The sequence below is a fragment of the Otolemur garnettii genome, unplaced genomic scaffold (genome assembly GCF_000181295.1).
Source record: "Otolemur garnettii isolate 467f Iridium unplaced genomic scaffold, OtoGar3 scaffold00001, whole genome shotgun sequence".
NCBI classification, from domain to species: Eukaryota; Metazoa; Chordata; class Mammalia; order Primates; family Galagidae; genus Otolemur; species Otolemur garnettii.
The window spans coordinates 4,561,708-4,571,905 of record NW_003852396.1 but is presented as its reverse complement, the minus strand read 5'-3'; positions in this window follow the sequence as shown (position 1 = coordinate 4,571,905).

Below are 10,198 nucleotides of genomic sequence, written 5' to 3'. Positions count from 1 at the left end.
GAAGACAAACACTCAAAGAGGAAGAAAAGTGGAGAACAAAAATGGATCACCTCTCAGAAAGCTCTAGGATAATTCCAAGAAGACTAATATTTGCCTTATAGGAAATTCTGCAGGTAATGAAATGGCTTTGAAAGGCATAGAGCCTCTGTTCATGAGACAATGAAGGAGAACTTCTCAGACATGCCAAGAGCTCTAAAATTCAGACAGCAGACAGTTTCAGAACCCCAACACACTGAATCCAAATAAGATGTCTCCAAGGCACATTATAGTTAACTTTGCCAAAGTTAAAATAAAGGAGAAAATTCTGCAAGCAGCCAGATGTAAGAAAACCATAACCTACAAGGGGAAGAATATTAGAATGACTACAGATCTCTCTGCTGAAACCTTTCATGCTAGAAGAGGGTGGCCATTGACTTTTAATCTCATAAAACAAAATAATTTTCAACTCAGGATCCTGTATCCAGATAAACTGAGTTTCATCTATGATGGAGAAATTAAATACTTTAATGACATTCACATATTGAAGAAATTTGCCATAACTAAACCAGCTTTCCAGGATATTCTTAGACCTATCCTCTACAATGGCCAGTGCAATCCTCTACCACAAAATAAACTCACTCACAAACTTTTGATCATATTCCAAATTCCACAGTGGCATAAGGATTAAAAATATCCACCAGACTTTTGAAAAACTCTATACCCAAAATTCTACCAGGCTTATCAATATTTACAACTAATGCAAATGGCTTAAACTGCCCTCTAAAGAGGAAAAGGTTGGCTGACTGGATAGAAAAACTCCATCCAGATATCTGCTGCATACAGGAATCTCATCTTACCTTAAAAGATAAGTATAGTATCAGAGTGAATGGATGGTCATGGATATTTCAGGCAAATGGAAATCAGAAAAAAACAGGTGTTGCAATTTTATTTGCAGATACAATAGGCTTTATACCTAAAAAAGACAAGGATGGTTACTTCATACTTGTTAATGTTAACACTCAATATGCTGAGAATTCAGTTATTAACATTTATGCACCCAACCATAATTCACCTCAATTTGTAAGAGAGACCATAACAGGCACAAGCAACTTGATTTCCTCCAGCACCATAATAGTCAGAGATTTTAACACTCCTTTGGCAGTGTTGGATAGAGCCTCTAATAAGAAGCTAAGTAAATAAATTCTAGATTATACTTAATCATTCAACAATTGGACTTAATAGATATCTACAGAACATTTCATCCTAACAAAACTGAATATATATTCTTCTCATCAGCCCATGGAACATACTCAAAAATTGATATCATCTTAAATCAAAAGTCTGACCTGAGCAAATTTAAAGAATAGAAATTATTCCTTGCATCTTCTCAGACCATCATGGAATAAAAATTGAACTCAGTAACAACATGAATCTGCATACTCATACAAAAACATAGAAACTAACCTAATGCTGAAAAATAGCTAGGTCATAGACAAGATTAAGAAGGAAATTACCAAATTTTTGGAACAAAACAACAACGAAGACACAACTTACCAGAACCTCTGGGATACTGCAAAGGCAGTCCTAAGAAGGAAATTTATAGCATTGGAAGCCTTCCTCAAGAGAACAGAAAGAGAGGAAGTTAACAACTTAATGAGACATCTCAAGCAACTGGAAAAGTCAGAATATTCCAAGCCCAAACTCAGCAGAAGAAAAGAAATAACCAAAATTAGAGTAAAATTAAATGAAATTGAAAACAAACGGATTATGCAATCAGAAAGTTGTTTTTCTGAAAAGGTCAATGAAATAAATACTTTTGGCTAATCTAATCAGGAAAAAAAGAGTAAAATCTCTAATTTCATCAATCAGAAACAGTAAAGATGAAATAACAATGGACTCTTCAGAAAGTCAAAAAATCCTTAATGAATATTACAAGAAACTCTATCCTCAAAAATACAAAAATCTGACAGAAATCGACCAATACTTGGAAGCAAGCCACTTTTCTAGACTGAGCCAGAATGATGTGGAAATGTTGAACAGACCTATATTGAGTTCTGAAATAGCATCAACTATACAAAATCTCCCTAAAAAGAAAAACCCAAGACCAGATGGCTTCACATCAGAATTCTACTAAACCATTAAAGAAGAATTAGTACCTATATTACTCACTCTTTTTCAAAATATAAAAAAGAAAGAATACTACCCAACACATTCTATGAAGTAAACATCACCTTGATCCCCAAACCAGGAAAAGACCCAACAAGAAAAGAAAATTATAGACCAATACGTCTAATGAATATTGATGTAAAAATATTCAACAAGATCCTAGCAGACAGAATCCAGCAACACATCAAACAAATTATATACCATGAACAGGTGGGTTTTATCCTAGGGTCTCAAGGGTAGTTCAACATATGTAAATCTATAAATATAATTCATCACACAAACAAATTAAAAGCAAAGACCATATGATTCTCTTGATTGATGCAGAAAAAGCTTTTTCATGATGAGAACACTTAAGAAGATGGGTATACAAGGACATTTCTTGAACTGATAGAGGCCATCTACAGCAAACCCACAGCAAATATTGTATTGAATGGAGTTAAATTGAAATTATTTCCACTCAGATCAGGAACAGGCACAGGTGCCCATTTTCTCCACTGCTTTTTAACATTGTATTGGAAGTCTTAGCCATCACAATTAGGCAAGAAAAGGCGATTAAGTGTATCCACATAGGGTCAGAAGAGATCAAACATTCACTCTTCACAGATGATATGATTGTATATATTGAAAATAACAGGGATTCTACTACAAAACTCTTAGAAGTGATCAAGGAATACAGTAGCGTCTCAGGTTACAAAATCAGCACTCATAAATCTGTAGCCTTTATATATACTAACAATAGTCATGCTGAAAAAATAGTCAAGACTCTTTTCTATTCACACTAGTGCCAAAAAAGATGAAATATTTGGGAGTTTACCTAACAATGGACATGAAAGATCTCTGTAAAGAGAACTATGAAACTCTAGGAAAAGAAATAGCTGAAAACACTAACAAATGGAAAAACATACCATGCTCATGGCTGGGAAGAATCAACATTGTTAAAATGTCTGTACTACCCAAAGCAATATACAATTTTAATGCAATCTCTTTTAAAGCTCCACTGTCATACTTTAAAAATCTTGAAAAAATAATACTTTGTTTTATATGGAATCAGAAAAAACCTCAAATAACCAAGACGTTACTCAGAAATAGAAACAAAGCAGGAGGAATCACACTACCAGACCTCAGACTATACTACAAATTGATACTGATCAAAACAGCATGGTACTGGGACAAAAACAGAGAGGTAGATGTATGGAACAGAATAGAGAACCAAGAGATGAACTCAGCTACTTACTGTTACTTGATCTTTGACAAGCCAATTAAAAACATTGAGTGGGAAAAAGATTCCCTATTTAACAAATGGTGCTGGGTGAACTGGCTGGTGACCTGTAGAAGACTAACCCTGGACCCACAACTCTCACCACTAAGATTGACTCTTATTGGATTGAAGATTTAAACTTAAGATATGAAACTATAAAAATACTAGAAGAAAGTGCAGGGAAAACTCTTGAGGAAATCGGCCTGGGCAAATATTTTATGAGGAGGACCCCTCAGGCAATTGAAGCAAAACCAAAAATACATTACTGGGATCTGATCAAACTAAAAAGCTTCTGCACAGCCAAGAACACAGTGAACAAAGCAAGCAGACACCCCTCAGAATGGGAGAAGATATTTGCAGGTTATGTCTCTGACAAAGGTTTAATAACCAGAATCCACAGAAAACTCAAATGTATTAGCAAGAAAAGAACAAGTGATCCCACCTCAGGGTGGGCAAGGGACTTGAAGAGAAACTTCTCTGAAGAAGACAGGGACACGGCCTACAGACATATGAAAAAAATGTTTATCATCATTAATCATTAGAGAAATGCAAATCAAAACTATGTTGATATATCATCTAACTCCAATAAGATTAGCCCATATCACAAAGTCCCCAAACCTGCAATGTTGGTGTGGATATGGATAAAAGGGAACACTTCTACACTGCTGGTGGGAGAGATCAAAAAATAGACCTGCCATTCGATCCTACAATTCCTCTACTACATATATATCCAGAAGACCAAAAATCACATTATAGCAAAGATATATGTACCAGAATGTTTACTGTAGCCCTATTCATAATTGCTAATTCATGGAAGAAGCCGAAGTGCCCACCAACCCATGAATGGATCAATTAATTGTGGGATATATACACCATGGAATATTATGCAGCCTTAAAGAAAGATGGAGACTTTACCTCTTACATGTTTACATGGATGGAGCTGGAACATATTCTTCTTAGCAAAGTATCTCAACAATAGAAGAAAAGTTATCCAATGTACTCAGTCCTACTGTGAAACCAATTCATAGCTTTCATATGAAAACTGTAACCCAATTATAGCTCAAGAAGAAGGGGAAAGGGGAGAGGGAGGGCAGGGGAGGAGGGAGAATGGGTGGAGGGAGGGTAATTGGTGGGTCCACATCAATGGTTCATCTTACAAGGGTACATGTGAAACTTACTAAATGTAGAATATAAATGTCTTAATGTAATAACTAGGAAAATGCTGTGAAGCCTATGTTAACCAGTTTCATGAAAATATTTCAAATTGTATATAAAACCAGCACTTTGTACCCTCCTCCCCAAAAAAATAAAATGCAGAGAAAAAAGTAATAATTTTATAGTCAATTATTTTTAAAAATTTAGAACATAATAAGGAAAAAAGTTAAATACTCCAAAACAATGCTCACATATAGAAATATTAATATTGTATGTTGTATTGCATATCCTTCTAGGATACTATCAAAATATTTTGTTTAAATATTTTAGGTCATTGTTTTGTTAGCTGCATGCCTTGACTCATTTGCTGGTGAAGAAATCACTAATGAATTAAAATTCTTTTTAAAAATTAAAACATAGGGAAATTTAAAATATTAAGATGCATTATATTTAGTAGGATGGTTACTGTTTTACAAAACTCCTGGCTTTTTTGTACATTTATATATGTATTGTGAGGGTCACATATACAATATATATTTTATTAAAGGGACAATTAAAATACTTGACTACATTGATTAAAAGTCATTTCATATATGGGAAGTCATATTCTGTTTTTTCATAAACATAGCTTTTTCCAACTTTTTAGATTTTTCTAATAAACACAATTACTGTGCCCATAGAATATTTCCAAGGATTTTCTTCTGTGGTTTTGTCAATTACTTTATCCTTTAGCACTTGGTTGTTATCATTTTTCACTAAAATAATTAAGCCATTGATTTTGCTTAATTTTACATTGATTTTCTTGAAATACATTCTAGAATTGCTGCTATAAAGGAACAGATAGTAATTTAAAAATAGTATTCACAACTATTGCTCATTTAAGTATTTATTTACTTTACTACAATTCCTACTTCTTTACAAGTAGAATATGATACATTGCAGAAAACTTACATGAGAAAACAGCACTTTTAATTTTCTTATGCAGATAGTATTACTAGATTATTGTTATGTATTCACTATTGTTTTCCAATGGCTTGGAAAGGTGGACAAAGTAAAGGGACGTTAAGAGGCTTTTGCATAAAAATCTGCATGGCATTCACCTGAGAACACTACCGTTACATGATTGAAGAATAACTGCCTTATGCCACTATATCCAGAGAGAGCATTTTTATTTTTTAACACAGTTGCTCAGAATCTTAGAAATATTTGGGAGGATTTCATTTTTAGCACAATCCCAGCAAGGCTCCCAGCTGATTTTGCTGATTGAGAAGTGAGGAGCATGAGGACCAGCCCCACCACTCAGATTCACGGATCAAAAAGTCCAGGATCAACCACCAGTAACAAATGCTAGAGCTGTCAAAAATACTCAGAGCAGCAGGCTGGGATGCATATGCAGCAGCCTGCTGTGAGCGAGCGATTACCTCCTGCTTAGTGAAGCAGCTCCAAGGAAGAAGCAGAGCCCCCGACCTGATCCCTCAGGACATTGAAAAGTGAAAACCACGCACCCAGCAAACACACCCGCACTTCAGACTGGGCGGCCCTTGGCTCTGACAGAGAGGGTCATGCATTTATAGACCAGTGACCAAGAGCCTGGCAAAATGGCCTTTATTGATTAGGTTCAGAAAGTTCTAAGTGAGGAAAAAGGGACAATTTATCCAGGTCTGTATTCTCAATGACTTGCAGAAATGCAAAAGTTTTATACTATTTAAAACACAAAAGCAAAAATAAACCTGAAAGGGAAAGTCAATGTCACATGAGCAGTGGAGGAGGAGCCTGTGAGTGTTTGTGGTCCAGTCTCCTAGCCTCTCCTACATAGAGAAACTGATTTATAGCAGGAAAATTACAAAATCTCCAAAGACTGGACTCATCTTGAGTGGCAAACTTTTTGCCAACATCACTGTTTGGGCCTCTTGCATAAGTGACCAGGGAAAATTATCCAAAAATTGTATCAAAACATACCTCAAGTTCTCAAATGCTATTTTCTACAGATCATACTTGCTTATAAAATTAGCCAGCATACATTATAACTCTTTCTCCCTTCTGCAAGTAATAACATTCAACAGAGCAAGACAGGAAGAGGTACTGAAAAATCAATGTCCTTAATTATTCCAAATTTGTACAGCTAATTCATACCATTAGTTTCATTTTTGGTATCAGTGTTTTCTTTTTTTTTCTAATGTTAAAACATTAGTGAGAAACCATACAAAAGTGGTGAATTGTAACCCAATGCTTAATATAAATTAATTAATTCACATGCTTCTTTCCAAACAGCTAGTTTACAGCATTATTTGCAGGAAAAGGAAGATGTGATGAAAACAGAAGGGAAAATACTGGCACACGAGTGAGTCTGGATAGGGCAGCATCATAGCAGATATAGAGCCAACGTCAGTAAGAGAGGAATTGGATTGGAGATAAGAATTTATTCAGTGGCTCAAAATATCCAGAGGTAATTTTACTGCTACATGACTTTTTCTTTGTTCTTACTTTCTCTTCACTTTTCCTTTTTCATGTATGATTCTGAGAGCAATAATTCCTGCACTCGAAGAGGGTGTGGTTTATGAAGGAAAGCAGCGCCAAAGAGAACTGTTGTCCAATTTCAATGTCAAGGGAACTCTGGGAGCAAGCTGAGAAGTCCATGGGCTCAGAAGGGAAGATTTTGCACAATGGAAAGTCTTCCACATGGAGCTTGAATAATGTATTACTAATGATATATTTGCTCTCACAGTAACTTCTTGCTAAAATTCAACATTCTATAGAAAATATGGACTTCCACAAACACAAAGAGTAGAAATACGGAATCAGAACACTGAATTATTAATGAGGCCCAAATTTTACAACTGGATTGTAGTAATTCCTTTGGATATAAAAACACCTGTCTAAACTCATGAGGGTTGGATTATTATCAAAATATGAAGTTGTGGCAAAACTCTACTATTCACAAAAATGCATTAATGGTTTGGTCACTTTAAAATTTCCTTAAATCTAAGCAACTGCCCTTGTTCACTACAGATTTCTGAGATACATAAATTCCCCTGAATATGGATGAAAATGATAATCTAAGGAGCAATAAACATACAAACATAAAGCAATAAAAAGAATATAGGAAAGAAACATAAATCACTCTATTAAAGTTTTTCTTACAAATATTTGTACTTCATGTTTCTTATTTGTTTAGCTTATTTGGGCTTGTATTTATTGAACACTAACTAAAATGGATTATGTCAAGTAAAATATAACTTTTAAAAGAAGATGAAAGAGGCACAATTCCCTGCCATCATAAAAGAGGATATACATTGGCTGTCATATATGATAGATCTGTCATATATGTCTATTTAGATATAGACATACAATATATAGATGTATTTCCTGCCTATCCTTGTGTCAGTTATCTACTATACACCACAAGTGTAGTGTTATTAAAGGCTGGAGATGACACAGCAAAACATTCAATGCTTGTTCTTCAGTGCTTAGCAGTCTAGGACAGGTGGAAGGCGCAGTACCACTCCCGTGCTATGGAGCTGATTTTGTGCTACGTAACTTGATGCTATAGAAAGCACAGCATGGGCAGCTCTTATTACATGTTCTCAGGATCATGGAAGCTTCCTAGAAGTAATGATGTCGGGACTGAGCTTTGCGCAGGGCTTACAAAAGGGGGAGGATGACGCTGGCAATCGGGGATGTATTCATAGAAAATATGTATTTTTTTAATATGGGTTCTCTATTTTCCTAAGAACAAACCTATTCGTACTTGTACAGCAATGAATAAGGATGAATTATCCAATTTTGCAATTCAAACAGATAGAGGATTAAAGCCAGGTTGTCCTCACATTCTGGTAGTTATTAGTATGTGCAGTCATGGCGGCAAGGACTGAAAAAACACAGCAAGAAAGTGATGGGTCTGAGGGAAGAAGGAAGAAGAACTCCACGAGAGAAAGCTTTGGAGAGACCTTGAATATCGTAATCATGGTAAGAACCATCTTTGTTAAATCCCAGGAACCAATTAAAAAAGGACTTAAATTAAGTGCTCTAAGTAAAGATGGAGAGGATGGGATAGATACATTTATTTAATGCTGTCCTAAATCACTGTTTTCAATATAAAAGTTCAAGGAATTGTAACCTGAGATAATTCCCAACTTTCAATCAGTGTGAAATTATGGAAATATGGTCTCATTTGTGGAAATGTGCTCTGAAAGTGAAGACAAACATTACGGGAAGGAGGAGACGGTGGGTGAAACAATGGACAGTGGAGTTGGAAGCGTCTTTGGCAAACCCAAGTGGAGATAAAATGTGAACGTACACATGCCTGTGGTTCAGCTCTAGGAGGGTCTCTCGATCGAGAAAGGCAGAGACCAAGAGAAAAACTATGCTCTGGTTGAAGAGAAGTAACCCTGGGACATTAAAGGTACAAGGGAAAATGGCCATATATAAAATAGCAAGGCTCGGAAGAAATAAAAGTAAAGTGAAACCAGCACTACACCATGTATCTTTCTCTCTATACCATATAGAAGTCATGAAAACTCTAAATTAAATTGTTAGCAATGGAAAACATAATATAAATAGATTATCTGTCCTATGTATAGAATAAGTAAAGGCAGGATTAATTGAAATGTGCATGAAACACAATGCTTCTCAGTGGGAAGATTGGATACATGTTCAGTCTGTGGACTAACCTATGTAGGGACAATTTCAGATGAGTCATCAGTCTTGTATATGGATGGATAATTTTAAACCACAATCTGTGCATAATGATTAGCTTATCAGGACATGATCAAATATGAAAAAGACAGAACAGAGAATTACTAAGTGCCTAGTCAACAGGCCGTATACATTTGTTTTTATTAAATAAAATATTTCAGATCAGGCTACTATCTTGGAAAACTTTAATAACATACTCAAAATCCATCATAGATAAATGTAGTTTCAAAACCAGGTATGCATTATTTCTAAGAGAAAGATTTCATGTTTTAGAAATAAAGCACTAAAAACACTTGCTGTGTGTTTCCAACTGAATGAACTATTGATTGAATCAGTGACTTGGTTGATAATCAAAGTATCTTTTCCCTGAGTATAAAATTCAGAACACCTTGTTCTGGGAATGGCTTCCCGGCTGTTGCAGAAGTGAATCGGTTACTTTGCCCCCGCAGCTGAGAGTACTGCTCCGTCAGGGTTTTTGTGAAGCCTGCCTCTGAATTTCAGGCTCTTTAGTTGGGAGAGGACCCACTGAAGAAGTGGGGCTTCAAGTATTCTTTAAATTAAGTGTTAGTGAAACAAGTCTAGGGTCATTTAAACCTATTTAAGATAATTTGCATTAGTTTCAGCATTCTCTCTTTTCATAATTGACTTGACCTGGATCTCATTCACTTCACAGAGGAGCAGAACAATCACTACTCAACAATAACTGCTGAGCAAAAGCTCTTCCCTGAGTGCTCCAGGTGCAATCCAATAGAATAACAGGTTCAAATCAATTGTACCAACCGCACAGGAAAGAGGCTATCCAGACACACACACAAGCTTCCACAGAGAATGCGTACATACATATGCATGCATATATAATGTGTGTATATATATAATCTCCAGATACATAAATGCATGGTGCATATGTATGGAAAGCATTTTCATCGTGCACACAAACCTCTGAAG